At 49.9% G+C, this 15621-nt stretch overlaps 1 long non-coding RNA gene across 1 annotated transcript; it reads right to left on the reverse strand.

Moving 5' to 3' along the window:
- Positions 1 to 2431: 2431 nt before the first annotated feature.
- Positions 2432 to 9676, reverse strand: LOC135806968 (uncharacterized). Its single transcript, XR_010551389.1, has 3 exons — positions 9489 to 9676; positions 7626 to 7820; positions 2432 to 2989 (listed from the first exon to the last, which is right to left on the reverse strand). It is a non-coding gene; the product is annotated as an uncharacterized LOC135806968 (long non-coding RNA).
- Between the last annotated feature and the right edge of the window lie 5945 nt (positions 9677 to 15621).

The following is a 15621-nucleotide window of genomic DNA, read 5'->3' on the forward strand; positions in this document are numbered from 1 at the left end:
AAGCAAACACTTGCTGCTCTCTGATTTTAGATTTTCTTCTCAAGGCCTGTTTCTCCTTCCTCATGAAGAAGCAAACACTTGCTGCTCTCTGATTTTAGATTTTCTTCTCAAGGCCTGTTTCTCCTTCCTCATGAAGAAGCAAACACTTGCTGCTCTCTGATTTTAGATTTTCTTCTCAAGGCCTGTTTCTCCTTCCTCATGAAGAAGCAAACACTTGCTGCTTTCTGATTTTAGATTTTCTTCTCAAGGCCTGTTTCTCCTTCCTCATGAAGAAGCAAACACTTGCTGCTCTCTGATTTTAGATTTTCTTCTCAAGGCCTGTTTCTCCTTCCTCATGAAGAAGCAAACACTTGCTGCTCTTTGATTTTAGATTTTCTTCTCAAGGCCTGTTTCTCCTTCCTCATGAAGAAGCAAACACTTGCTGCTCTCTGATTTTAGATTTTCTTCTCAAGGCCTGTTTCTCCTTCCTCATGAAGAAGCAAACACTTGCTGCTCTCTGATTTTAGATTTTCTTCTCAAGGCCTGTTTCTCCTTCCTCATGAAGAAGCAAACACTTGCTGCTCTCTGATTTTAGATTTTCTTCTCAAGGCCTGTTTCTCCTTCCTCATGAAGAAGCAAACACTTGCTGCTCTCTGATTTTAGATTTTCTTCTCGAGGCCTGTTTCTCCTTCCTCATGAAGAAGCAAACACTTGCTGCGCTCTGATTTTAGATTTTCTTCTCAAGGCCTGTTTCTCCTTCCTCATGAAGAAGCAAACACTTGCTGCTCTCTGATTTTAGATTTTCTTCTCAAGGCCTGTTTCTCCTTCCTCATGAAGAAGCAAACACTTGCTGCTCTCTGATTTTAGATTTTCTTCTCAAGGCCTGTTTCTCCTTCCTCATGAAGAAGCAAACACTTGCTGCTCTCTGATTTTAGATTTTCTTCTCAAGGCCTGTTTCTCCTTCCTCATGAAGAAGCAAACACTTGCTGCTCTCTGATTTTAGATTTTCTTCTCAAGGCCTGTTTCTCCTTCCTCATGAAGAAGCAAACACTTGCTGCTCTCTGATTTTAGATTTTCTTCTCAAGGCCTGTTTCTCCTTCCTCATGAAGAAGCAAACACTTGCTGCTCTCTGATTTTAGATTTTCTTCTCAAGGCCTGTTTCTCCTTCCTCATGAAGAAGCAAACACTTGCTGCTCTCTGATTTTAGATTTTCTTCTCAAGGCCTGTTTCTCCTTCCTCATGAAGAAGCAAACACTTGCTGCTCTCTGATTTTAGATTTTCTTCTCAAAGCCTGTTTCTCCTTCCTCATGAAGAAGCAAACATTTGCTGCTCTCTGATTGGCCGAGGGCGGTTGGCCAGTCATTTCAGGTGTGAAGTGCAGTGCCAGGATAGGCTATAAAAGTAATCATTCCAGGAGGGGATGGTGGTCGGGGTTTGGGATGGTCAGAATTTTAGATTTTCTACTCCAGGCTTGTTTCTCCTCCCTCATGCAGAAACAACAAGAGTTCAGACATTCCTCCCTCTTGCAGAAAAAACAAGAGTTCAGGCATTCATTTTAGATTTCTTCTCCAGGCTTGTTTCTCCTCCGTCATGCAGAAACAAGAGTCCAGATCATTTTACATTTTCTTCTCCAGGCTTGTTTCTCCTCCCTCATGCAGAAACAAAAAGAGTTCAGACATTCCTCCCTCATGCAGAAACAACAAGAGTTCAGACATTCCTCCCTCATGCAGAAACAATAAGAGTTCAGACATCAGCATGCCAAGAAGAAAACACTTGCTGAATTTTAGATTTTCTACTCCAGGCTTGTTTCTCCTCCCTCATGCAGAAACAAGAGTTCAGACATTCCTCCCTCTTGCAGAAAAACAAGAGTTCAGACATTCATTTTAGATTTCTTCTCCAGGCTTGTTTCTCCTCCCTTATGCAGAAACAACAAGAGTCCAGACATTCATTTTAAATTTTCTTCTCCAGGCTTGTTTCTCCTCCCTCATGCAGAAACAAAAAGAGTTCAGACATTCCTCCCTCATGCAGAAACAACAAGAGTTCAGACATTCCTCCCTCATGCAGAAACAATAAGAGTTCAGACATCAGCAGGCCAAGAAGGAAACACTTGCTGAACTCTGATTGGCTGAGGGCGGTTGACCAGTAATTTCAGAATTCTCTCCGCCGGCTTAGAGAATTCTAAAATTCAGTCAGAGTTCAGTATGAGGAAGTAGGAAGGACTGTTTTCGGTGTCACAGTGTCTCTAGCTGGCATGGTTTTGAGCAACACTCTACCTGAAGCAGGAACGCATACCCTAGTACCCAATCATAACCCTATTTCAAACAGCACTCGAGCCAGATATCCAAATATCTCCTTTCTGCCATCGCTCACACTCACACACACACACCTGACTGCTAACAATAGAATTGTACCGCACAACTACACGAATATGACAGTAGCATAGGGTGTACATTCCAAGCGGCAGGAAGGCCCCCGAGGCCCTGCACAGTACAATGCCGCAGAAGCATGGTACACTGCACCTTACAAGCTACGATGTCACATCCAATCACGCAGCTCTCCCGGCATTAGAATTTAATAAGCTGTAAACTGCGGAGTGGTTGACGATAGGGGAAGCATACATGTTGCGCTCCTTGTAAGGCCATGGTGTACAAGCAGTCATGCTGGCAACTGTTAGTTTCATGCGGGGAGCATCTCCTCAGCGCACACACACACACATGCACACACATGCACAAGCACACTGCTATGACATAACGACGACCGTAATCCACACACAACAACCAAGATAGCGGCAACAAGCGGCAACAACCAAGATAGCGGCAACAAGCGGCAACAACCAAGATAGCGGCAACAAGGGGCAACAAGCGGCAAACAAGCAGCACACTAAGAAAAATATTTTTTTCAGACACATGCAAAATTAAAGGTTGATCGTTGATGTCCACTGCATCACTGTAGATGTTTGCAGCAGCAATAGCTTGCATTACAGTGGCCAACAGTTCAGTCCGATGCACGTCTGAAGGCAAAGAAAAATATCACACGAATACAGTGGAACATAGATTATCCCCACATCATCTATCCGCAAGATCAAGTATCGGAATGGCAGCCGGAAGGCCGATTACCTGGAACGGCAGTTCCTCCAAAGTTTCGAAAAATAAAAGCAATAAAAGATGCACAATGCAGTACTCGAGTTCACCAGTGCAGTCGTGTAGTCTGTAGATATACCAGGTAAGTGTGTGCTGCTGAATGCCCGTCGTCAATGCATGGTGGTATGCATTTTCGATGATGAAACTGTATGGCATGCATGTACATAGTCCTTGTATGAGCCCGATGTCACTCTCTCATTATACGCACATTTTCCCCATCTGAGCTCCTTCTGAACGTCTGCCCAGAAGGGTTGGGATATGATTGACGCTTAAGTACAAAATGAGAATTTGACATGTTCTTGTAGCCTGGCAACCCCGGCGGCAACCCTGTTCTACCATAAAGTCCAGTCAATAGATCACCATCACCATCACCATCCCCATCACCATCCCCATCCCCATCACCATCCCCATCTCCATCACCATCACCATCACCATCACCGTCCCCATCCCCATCCCCATCCCCATCCCCATCCCCATCCCCATCCCCATCACCATCCCCATCCCCATCCCCATCACCATCCCCATCACCATCCCCATCACCATCCCTGCTGCTGCCGTGTCAGGGACTCCCAGCTCTGCATCACAGCATGTGTGATGTGGGAGTTTAGATTGAGTTACTCATCTGCAGTACCGTCTACGGTATATTATACAATGAAATACAGAAGACCATCTCTTCGGAGAGTACCATACTGGACTGGTTATGTACAGTTCCACCCACCAGTATCACGGGCTGAACTGGCTAGCATGTGCTATGCGCAGGCCGCAAACTAAAGCCCGTCCGTCGACAATATTCTGCCTCAATTTCTAGGTGATTTCTTTGCCCTTCGAGTGGACAAAATAGATTCGAAAAATCGCTCTGGGAAGCGACAATTTTAATGAAGGTGGAGGAAGTAGATAAAAAAACTTCACACCTAGCGTGACATAGTAGAACAAGTAGCAGCCAGTCGCAGCTGCCGCACAAGGACAGTACCCGACACAGTCATGACTGGTTTTGGCATGCATCAGTGCTAGTAATATATTTATCCATCACAACTTGACATACGTCAGTGCCAACATTATTCCATTACTTATCCCTCACATTAACTGTGGGTCGCAGCACGGCTGGAAAAAATCCTTCCGCTTCAGTTAATTGGGAACTCGTGGCCTGGCACGAGGAAAACATGGATGCAGTGAATGGGATTTTCGGTCTTTGACCCTTGCTGGTGAGCTGATCTACTCACCTCCCACCGCTTTAGGAGCTGCATCTGCGCCTTGATCCTTGAAGGGTGGTGGCGTTCCTACGGATGCGGAAAACCCGGCTTCCAGCCGAGTCTCACGCGAACCGTGAAATTTTTTATATATATATATTTTTTTATCCCTCACATCATCCATAACATCTGTGTGATATTGGCCTTCATTCGTTGAATCGAGTAGAGCAATGACAATCTAAGCGCTAAGTATCACGCATGATCTGATTCATAATGACTAGTCTTAGGTTTTTAGTATCAGTTGTCTGATGATTGCAGTGGCATGAAACTTTGAGTTACGACAAATCCAAACTGGACCTATTTCACTTTTTTCGTGTTCTTGTAAGCAGGGGTGTTCAAGCAAGGCGACGTGAGCACTTCCACAGCATATTACTAGTATGGCATTCGCCAGGCTCACACAGAATGAAATGGCCAGGTTATTCTAGAGAACCTCGTTTGAAGCACCATTGACAATAATTATCACTATTCTGTGATGCGACATATGACATACGATACTCGCGACAAGGAAATGCTCATTGCGTATAGTCACATGCAGTCGCAGGGCCACTGCCACAGTAGTTAACCTTTTGAGCACGCGTGACGTTCTGACACGTCATGGCCACTGCCACTGTGACACGCGTGACGTTCTAGAACGTCACGAGTCAGTGCGGAACTACATCGATACCGCGTTTCTTCTGTGGCGTGGCGTCGAGCTGTACCGCTGCACAGAGGACTCTTAGGATTTACAAGTACAGTAACAACAAAAATGCGAGTCGCTCCGTACGTTTGAACTGGAGTTACATGCACGTGCATACATTTCAAAATACCAATTTCGCGTAAAACTACCTTTATGGAAACGGTCATAACTTTTGTAATCTGTGTTGTATTTCCGAAACAAAAACAGTTCTGTGCTCAGGATACATGAAAGAATTGTTCGAAATCAAGTTTGCTCACATAGAGTGATTTTATAAATTTTACTGCGTGGCAGAGGTTTTCAATGGGCCCGGGCTCAAAAGGTTAACCAAAGTGTTATTTTTCGTTGGCTGAGCGTAGCGAATGAAACGAAAAATGTATTTTTGCCAGCATTTTCACCATAGTTACGGCACCAGGATTGCGTCAGCTGGTTTTTTGTCGGTGTTCTCAAACTTTTCTCTTCATCGTGGTCTTTCTCTTTTCGTTGTAGTTTCCCACCCGCCCTCCCGTTTATTCTCACTTCGGGATAGGTCCTGCAGGCTACGTTTTGTTCAATGGAAGTTTCCGGAGGAGGAAGGAGGAAACTGTAGTTATCACCAACCCTCACCGCGCCCAGCTCACGCCGCTACGGCGTGCGACCTGAGCTGGGCGCCCTGCCCAGTATGGAACTGTCCTCAAGCCAGTCACGTATTTGGCAGCCCAGTGAGCTGTCTACCGGATCGCAGCGTTTAGAAGCGCCAAATGCGGCAGGGCCAGTCTCAGGCTGGTCGCGTATAGGCGGCAGGCCGGCGGTCGACCGGCAAGGCTGCATTCGCATTTGGATCACCGAAGTGATACGGGTGCTTCGACGGCACTCCGTGGCGCATCAAGGAGGCATCTGGGGCCCAGGCAGCCCGCCCGTAAGCGCACCACCGTATCAGGTATGCGCAGGTGGAGCAGCAGAACAAGATGTGTGCCGGACACTCACCATCATCCGGTCGACTGCATGGTTGTGCGACTTTACACAGCCGTCACTCATTACTTGCTATTGCTTGCAGAAGGCCAGAATTTTTTTTTCTTTTTTCGCTCTTTCCCTTCTTCCAGGCACGGCTTCATGTTAGAGCAGTAAATTGCAGTTAGGGACTCAGCTGAGTCAAGCTGGACTCAGCGTGTCAAGTTTGGCATAACACAATAAGCGCGCTATCCCCAAACAGTTGTGTGGTTATTGTGTGAGTGTATATGCAGGAGTCCGCGGTCACGTGAGGGGGGAGTGATAATTTATCTTATGGGATTATTCTAACCGGATTTTCCTCAGGGTTGTGCCTCCGCCGGGGTCCTGAGGTTTTTTCCGCCAGCTTCGGGCTGGTTAATTATCCGGCGGCCCCATTCGCCACAGTGGTTCACTTCTTGCATCATGTTGGTCTGGTACATACGTGTACATGTATATGCGTGAGGTGGCATGCTCATCTATACACTACGCTCTTCCATCTCTTATCGTGAGTGAACAAAGACCACACTACTACGCTACTACTGTGATCTGTATCTTTCTGTTGTGTGTGGGTGTGTCTGCGGTGTACGCAGAGGCCAGCTAGCTGGCAAAAAGTGCAACTTTTGCGACTTCCTGCGTGTTTTACCAGATAAGCCTCACACAGAATTGCAGTATATTGAGGAACGTACAGCTGGACTTGGAGAAATCCTACCGGAAGTGCAAAGCTGGCATCCCCAAGCCGGTTCCACGTACGTCACCAGAACGTTGGGTGTATGTAGCCAACTGTACCCACCCTGTGCAGAAGCTTTGGGTGCACATGTTGCACGACTCGAATCGTGTACGTTTTACACTTCGGTGCCATACATGCGTATGAGTATGAGTAGATGCGCACGTACGTAGCTAGAGTACAGTACATACCTAGAGTACAGTACATAGCTAGAGTACCGTACGTAGCTAGAGTACCGTACGTAGCTAGAGTACAGTACATAGCTAGCCTGAGCAGTGCAGACATGACCATAGAAGAGTTTATACTATGCACATGCACACCAGTAATTGTACAACTAAAGCACGATGCACAATATCACTTCTCCGAGGCGATGAGCGTCGAGCGAAAGTCTTTTCATATCGTGCAAAGAATCTTCGATGCACAATGCACGGCACATCGTAGAGAAATCCAGGGGGGCACGCACAGTCCAAAACCGTACGCTCGTCGCAAAACTTGTGTTATGTGCGCCTGCCGTGTAGAAAGTGATGCGCATCGCTCGTCGCAGAAGTTGAACTTGGCTCAATTTCCCCGCGATGCAACCTTCGACGGAGCTGCGACAGCCTTCAATGCAAATTTTTGCAGAAAATGACTTTCGATCACATCGCTCGTCACTCATCACGTCGCAGAAGTGATATTGTGCATCGCGCTTAACATGGTGTCAACATGGTCGAGGGCCTCATCGGTACGGGGCGCCAAATATACATTTCATGTCGGATTTCACCGAGGGCAACTGCAGTAAACACACTAACTATTGACAGCATTGGAAGTATCACAACTACACTTGGCAGGTTATGTACTAGCTGAATGTCGTCTACAAGACTAGAAGATCATGTCAAAGCCATTTTACGACTTACTCTTCCAACGCTCCATGAAGGGCAACCAAAGTGAAGTTTGTCTCCTCCACGCAGCACGTGTGCGCTGGGCTTGCATGTCCGCAACTCTGCTCTGTGTCCGATCCCCAGCTGGATGCCGATGCCCACTGCATCACAGTCGGTGGTTGCAATAGCGATAGTGTGTTGCACTTGTCCACTGTCCAGTTTGATGCACGTCTGCGGAGGAAGTTGAAAATGAAGACATACACAGCGTGAATTCAGCATGTTCTTGTGGCCTCCCAATCGCCGTCCTGGAGAGAGTGCATTTCAAAAAATGCGAGTAGACAAGAAGTGTTTCACACCTTTTCGGCTGCGTCTTCTTGTCTTTGTTTATTTTTTCTTGATGCCATCAGTGATGTCTTGGCTTAACAGCTCTGCTCATACACATTTTCTTTTCTGTTTTTTTTTGTTGCTGAAAACTACTGTTGTGGACATTGAATTTCATTGAAAGCACGCACACCTACCTCAACCAAAAAAACCAAACAACCTGCCACCCATTTGCTGAATCTGTCCTCAGCACAAACTGTCAACTCCATCCAGAATACAATCCTACGACTCGTAGAGTACAGAACGATATTTGGTCTTAGGGTGGTAAGTGCAACACAGCTAGGGAAAGAAATCGTTGCACTGAGTCGACAAGAAGTTTCCAGTCTGAGGCCGCTGACAAGAGATCAGTCGTACCCAACTTTCGTCTGGCTGAACGCGAACTGGCTTCGCATTGCAAAAAAAGATGAAGTCAAGCTCATTAGAATTTTGGTTTGTACGGTGTTTGCAGCAGTTATTATTAGTATTAAAAGCATGTCCGCGTAGGTGGCGGGGGTACCACTTTCGCTTATGCCATTCAGGATTGATGTCTGAAGAGTAATACGATACAATGAAATGACAAAAGTGACGTCAACAAAAGCTGTTAGCAACAATACCAATAGGACTAATGGAAAACTTCATCCAAAGTATAAAATAAAATAGAATATGCATACAACATGTCTGGCGGAATCACGTGGATCACGAGAATCAGTCATGTTAGGTCGGGCGGGCTCCACGCCATGCCTGTCGGTCTGCTGCCATTGCGCGGACTGCGTCAGCATCTAGCGGCTGGTGGAGGGTAAGTCCATGCCATGATGACAGTGCAGATTCGAATCTCCTCACGCATGTTCCTGACGATGACCCAGAGTACGTTGTCGTGCCTCCAGGTGTAACGTCCCTGGTCCAGTGCTACGCGGCAAGTGCCAAGCAGGTGGTGTGTAGTACAGGCCCATGCACGGCACAAACTACAGTACGGATCCACCACCGTGTTTCCCCAACGGTGAAGGTTCGTCGGAGAAGGTAGTACGTCCAGGGTTGACGGAAGAAGAAATTTCAAATCGTTACCAGTACCACCATACAAAAGGGATTTCCACGAGAGGTCCAGCCACATCACCGAAGTGAGAGAGAGACATAGAGAGAGAAAGAGAGAGAGAGAGTAAGAGAGAGAGAGAGAGAGAGAGAGAGAGACAGCGAGAGAGAGAGAGAGAGAGAGAGAGCGAGAGAGAGAGAGGGAGAGAGAGAGAGAGAGAGAGAGAGAGAGAGAGAGAGAGTGAGAGAGAGAGAGAGAGAGAGAGAGAGAGAGAGAGAGAGATAGATAGAGAGAGAGAGAGAGAGAGAGAGAGAGAGAGAGAGAGAGAGAGAATCAGGCAGACAGAGGATCAGACTCCAAACTCGAATTGCTGGGTCCTAAGTGGTTTGCCTATTATGACATATTGTGGCCAGATATTTGATGTACATGTACGTAAACGGTTGTGACAGGCTACCAGTGCCCTGTAAGAATTTCAAATATTTTGAAAGCAAACATATTGCGAGCTAACTTACCAGTCCGACGAGCAACGGAAGCCAGCATCACGTGTGGCTGGTATCTTCGATGACTCTGCAGCAGATTTTGATGACACTGTGGCAGACCTCCATGAAGCTGTAGCGGACCTCCATGACGCTGCAGCGGACCTCGATGATGCTGTAGCAGACCTCCATGACGCTGTAGCAGACCTCCATGACGCTGTAGCAGACCTCCATGACGCTGTAGCAGACCTCCATGACGCTGTAGCCGACCTCCATGACGCTGTAGCCGACCTCCATGACGCTGTAGCAGACCTCCATGACGCTGTAGCAGACCTCCATGACGCTGTAGCAGACCTCCATGACGCTGTAGCCGACCTCCATGACGCTGTAGCAGACCTCCATGACGCTGTAGCAGACCTCCATGACGCTGTAGCAGACCTCCATGATGCTGTAGCAGACCTCCATGACGCTGTAGCAGACCTCCATGACGCTGTAGCCGACCTCCATGACGCTGTAGCAGACCTCCATGACGCTGTAGCCGACCTCCATGACGCTGTAGCAGACCTCCATGACGCTGTAGCAGACCTCCATGACGCTGTAGCAGACCTCCATGACGCTGTAGCCGACCTTGATGACGCTGTAGCAGACCTCGATGACGCTGTAGCAGACCTCCATGACGCTGTAGCAGACCTCCATGACGCTGTAGCAGACCTCCATGACGCTGTAGCCGATCTCGATGACGCTGTAGCCGACCTCCATGACGCTGTAGCCGACCTCCATGACGCTGTAGCCGACCTCCATGACGCTGTAGCAGACCTCCATGACGCTGTAGCAGACCTCCATGACGCTGTAGCAGACCTCGATGACGCTGTAGCAGACCTCCATGACGCTGTAGCCGACCTCCATGACGCTGTAGCAGACCTCCATGACGCTGTAGCAGACCTCCATGACGCTGTAGCAGACCTCCATGACGCTGTAGCCGACCTTGATGACGCTGTAGCAGACCTCGATGACGCTGTAGCAGACCTCCATGACGCTGTAGCAGACCTCCATGACGCTGTAGCAGACCTCCATGACGCTGTAGCCGATCTCGATGACGCTGTAGCCGACCTCCATGACGCTGTAGCCGACCTCCATGACGCTGTAGCCGACCTCCATGACGCTGTAGCAGACCTCCATGACGCTGTAGCAGACCTCCATGACGCTGTAGCAGACCTCGATGACGCTGTAGCAGACCTCCATGACGCTGTAGCCGACCTCCATGACGCTGTAGCAGACCTCCATGACGCTGTAGCAGACCTCCATGACGCTGTAGCCGACCTCCATGACGCTGTAGCAGACCTCCATGACGCTGTAGCAGACCTCCATGACGCTGTAGCAGACCTCCATGACGCTGTAGCAGACCTCCATGACGCTGTAGCAGACCTCGATGACGCTGTAGCAGACCTCTGCTGTGTAGCAGTTCTCGATGACGCTGTAGCAGACCTCCATGACGCTGTAGCAGACCTCGACGACGCTGTAGCAGACCTCCATGACGCTGTAGCAGACCTCCATGACGCTGTAGCAGACCTCCATGACGCTGTAGCAGACCTCCATGACGCTGTAGCAGACCTCCATGACGCTGTAGCCGACCTCGTAGACGCTGTAGCAGACCTCCATGACGCTGTAGCCGACCTCCATGACGCTGTAGCAGACCTCCATGACGTTGTAGCCGACCTCCATGACGTTGTAGCCGACCTCCATGACGCTGTAGCAGACCTGCATGACGCTGTAGCAGACCTCGATGATGATGCAGCAGATCAAGATGATGCTGAAGGAGACCTTGATGACGCCGCAGCAGACCTCGGTGACGTCGTAGGAGAGAGAGACAGAGAGAGAGGGATAGAGAGAGAGAGTGAGAGAGAGTGAGAGAGAAAGAGAGAGAGAGGGGAAAGAGAGACAGACAAACAAAGAGAGACAGAAAGGGAGAGACAGGGAGAGAGAGAGAGAGAGAGAGAGAGACAGCGAGAGAGAGAGAGACAGCGAGAGAGAGAGAGACAGCGAGAGAGAGAGAGAGAGAGAGAGAGAGAGAGAGAGAGAGAGAGAGAGAGAGAGAGTGAGAGAGAGAGAGAGAGAGAGAATCAGGCAGACAGAGGATCAGAATCCAAACTCGAATTGCTGGGTCCTAAGTGGTTTGCCTATTATGACATATTGTGGCCAGATATTTGATGTACATGTACGTAAACGGTTGTGACAGGCTACCAGTGCCCTGTAAGAATTTCAAACATTTTGAAAGCAAACATATTGCGAGCTAACTTACCAGTCCGACGAGCAACGGAAGCCAGCATCACGTGTGGCTGGTATCTTCGATGACTCTGCAGCAGATTTTGATGACACTGTGGCAGACCTCCATGAAGCTGTAGCAGACCTCCATGACGCTGCAGCGGACCTCGATGATGCTGTAGCAGACCTCGATGACGCTGTAGCAGACCTCCATGACGCTGTAGCAGACCTCCATGACGCTGTAGCCGACCTCCATGACGCTGTAGCAGACCTCCATGACGCTGTAGCAGACCTCCATGACGCTGTAGCCGATCTCGATGACGCTGTAGCAGACCTCCATGACGCTGTAGCCTACCTTGATGACGCTGTAGCAGACCTACATGATGCTGTAGCAGACCTCGATGACGCTGTAGCAGACCTCCATGACGCTGTAGCCGACCTCCATGACGCTGTAGCCGACCTCCATGACGCTGTAGCCGACCTCCATGACGCTGTAGCAGACCTCCATGACGCTGTAGCAGACCTCCATGACGCTGTAGCAGACCTCCATGACGCTGTAGCAGACCTCCATGACGCTGTAGCAGACCTCGATGACGCTGTAGCAGACCTCCATGACGCTGTAGCCGACCTCCATGACGCTGTAGCAGACCTCCATGACGCTGTAGCAGACCTCCATGACGCTGTAGCAGACCTCCATGACGCTGTAGCCAACCTCGTAGACGCTGTAGCAGACCTCCATGACGCTGTAGCCGACCTCCATGACGCTGTAGCAGACCTCCATGACGTTGTAGCCGCTCTCCATGACGCTGTAGCCGACCTCCATGACGCTGTAGCAGACCTCCATGACGCTGTAGCCGACCTCCATGACGCTGTAGCAGACCTCCATGACGCTGTAGCAGACCTCCATGACGCTGTAGCAGACCTCGATGACGCTGTAGCAGACCTCCATGACGCTGTAGCAGACCTCCATGACGCTGTAGCCGACCTCGATGACGCTGTAGCAGACCTCCATGACGCTGTAGCCGACCTCGATGACGTTGTAGCAGACCTCCATGACGTTGTAGCCGACCTCCATGACGCTGTAGCAGACCTCCATGACGCTGTAGCAGACCTCGATGATGATGCAGCAGATCAAGATGATGCTGTAGGAGACCTTGATGACGCCGCAGCAGACCTCGGTGACGTCGTAGGAGAGAGAGACAGAGAGAGAGGGATAGAGAGAGAGAGAGTGAGAGTGAGAGAGAAAGAGAGAGAGAGAGAGAGGGGAAAGAGAGACAGACAGACAAAGAGAGACAGAAAGGGAGAGACAGGGAGACAGAGAGAGAGAGAGAGAGAGAGAGAGAGAGAGAGAGACAGCGAGAGAGAGAGAGACAGCGAGAGAGAGAGAGAGAGAGAGAGAGAGAGAGAGAGAGAGAGAGAGAGAGAGAGAGAGAGAGAGAGAGAGAGAGTGAGAGTGAGAGAGAGAGAGAGAGAATCAGGCAGACAGAGGATCAGACTCCAAACTCGAATTGCTGGGTCCTAAGTGGTTTGCCTATTATGACATATTGTGGCCAGATATTTGATGTACATGTACGTAAACGGTTGTGACAGGCTACCAGTGCCCTGTAAGAATTTCAAACATTTTGAAAGCAAACATATTGCGAGCTAACTTACCAGTCCGACGAGCAACGGAAGCCAGCATCACGTGTGGCTGGTATCTTCGATGACTCTGCAGCAGATTTTGATGACACTGTGGCAGACCTCCATGAAGCTGTAGCAGACCTCCATGACGCTGCAGCGGACCTCGATGACGCTGTAGCAGACCTCCATGACGCTGTAGCAGACCTCCATGACGCTGTAGCCGACCTCCATGACGCTGTAGCCGACCTCCATGACGCTGTAGCAGACCTCCATGACGCTGTAGCAGACCTCGATGACGCTGTAGCAGACCTCCATGACGCTGTAGCAGACCTCCATGACGCTGTAGCAGACCTCGATGACGTTGTAGCCAATCTCGCTGACGCTGTAGCAGACCTCCATGACGCTGTAGCCGACCTTGATGACGCTGTAGCAGACCTCCATGACGCTGTAGCAGACCTCCATGACGCTGTAGCAGACCTCCATGACGCTGTAGCAGACCTCCATGACGCTGTAGCCGACCTCCATGACGCTGTAGCAGACCTCCATGACGCTGTAGCCGACCTCCATGACGCTGTAGCAGACCTCCATGACGCTGTAGCAGACCTCCATGACGCTGTAGCAGACCTCCATGACGCTGTAGCAGACCTCCATGACGCTGTAGCAGACCTCGATGACGCTGTAGCAGACCTCGATGACGCCGTAGCAGACCTCCATGACGCTGTAGCAGACCTCCATGACGCTGTAGCCGACTTCGATGACGCTGTAGCAGACCGCCATGACGCTGTAGCCGACCTCGATGACGCTGTAGCAGACCTCCATGACGTTGTAGCCGACCTCCATGACGCTGTAGCCGACCTCCATGACGCTGTAGCAGACCTCCATGACGCTGTAGCCGACCTTGATGACGCTGTAGCAGACCTCCATGACGCTGTAGCAGACCTCCATGACGCTGTAGCAGACCTCCATGACGCTGTAGCAGACCTCCATGACGCTGTAGCAGACCTCCATGACGCTGTAGCCGACCTCGATGACGCTGTAGCAGACCTCCATGACGCTGTAGCAGACCTCCATGACGCTGTAGCAGACCTCGATGACGTTGTAGCAGACCTCCATGACGTTGTAGCCGACCTCCATGACGCTGTAGCAGACCTGCATGACGCTGTAGCAGACCTCGATGATGATGCAGCAGATCAAGATGATGCTGTAGGAGACCTTGATGACGCCGGAGCAGACCTCGGTGACGTCGTAGGAGAGAGAGACAGAGAGAGAGGGATAGAGAGAGAGAGAGTGAGAGAGAGAGTGAGAGAGAAAGAGAGAGAGAGGGGAAAGAGAGACAGACAGACAAAGAGAGACAGAAAGGGAGAGACAGGGAGAGAGAGAGAGAGAGAGAGAGAGACAGAGAGAGAGAGACAGAGAGAGAGGGAGAGACAGGCACACAGAGGATCAGACTCCACAATCGAATTGCTGGACCCTAAGTGGTTTGCCTATTTAGACAAACTGTCGCCAAATATTTGATGTTAGACTGACTCATAGACTCGTTCACTGCCAAGCAACACACAACCCGAATCAGGGGACGTGCAGTCACTTGGCTGCCCCGCATTATCAAGCAAGTCAGAGCCACACACTTCCCTTGAAAGAGTTGGGATGAACGGAACCAGGGCTCATCGTTCACTGGTAAGGAACACGCATACTGAATCACCAGGTATGGAGTTACAAGGCTTCCCCTCATTGTCAAGCATATCAGGGCCTCACACTTCCCTAGAAGGAGTGAGGCTGAATGCAGTACTGACTCATCGACTCGTTCACTGCCAAGCAACACACATGCCGGATCACCAGGTATGGGGTGGCAAGGCTTCCCCACATTGTCAAACATGTCAGAGCCCCACACTTCCCTTGAAGGAGTGAGGTTCGATGCAAGACTGAATCATTGACTCAGTCACTACCGATCAGCACACATCCCGAATCACCGGCCATGGAGTCACTTGCCTGCCCCGCATTATCAAGCATATCAGAGCCTCACACTTCCCTTGACGGAGTGAGGTTGAATGCAAGACTGACTCATCGACTCGTTCACTGCCAAGACACACATCCCGAATCACCGGGCTTGGAGTCACTTGGCTGCCCCGCATTATCAAGCATTTCAGAGCCCCACACTTCCCTTGAAGGAGTGAGGTTGAACGCAAGAAGCACTCATCGACTCGTTCACTGCCGAGCAACACACATCCCGAATCACCAGGTATGGAGTTACAAGGTTTCCCCACATTATCAAGCATGTCAGAGCCCCGCA

The sequence above is a fragment of the Sycon ciliatum genome, chromosome 1 (genome assembly GCF_964019385.1).
Source record: "Sycon ciliatum chromosome 1, ocSycCili1.1, whole genome shotgun sequence".
Taxonomy (NCBI): Eukaryota; Metazoa; Porifera; class Calcarea; order Leucosolenida; family Sycettidae; genus Sycon; species Sycon ciliatum.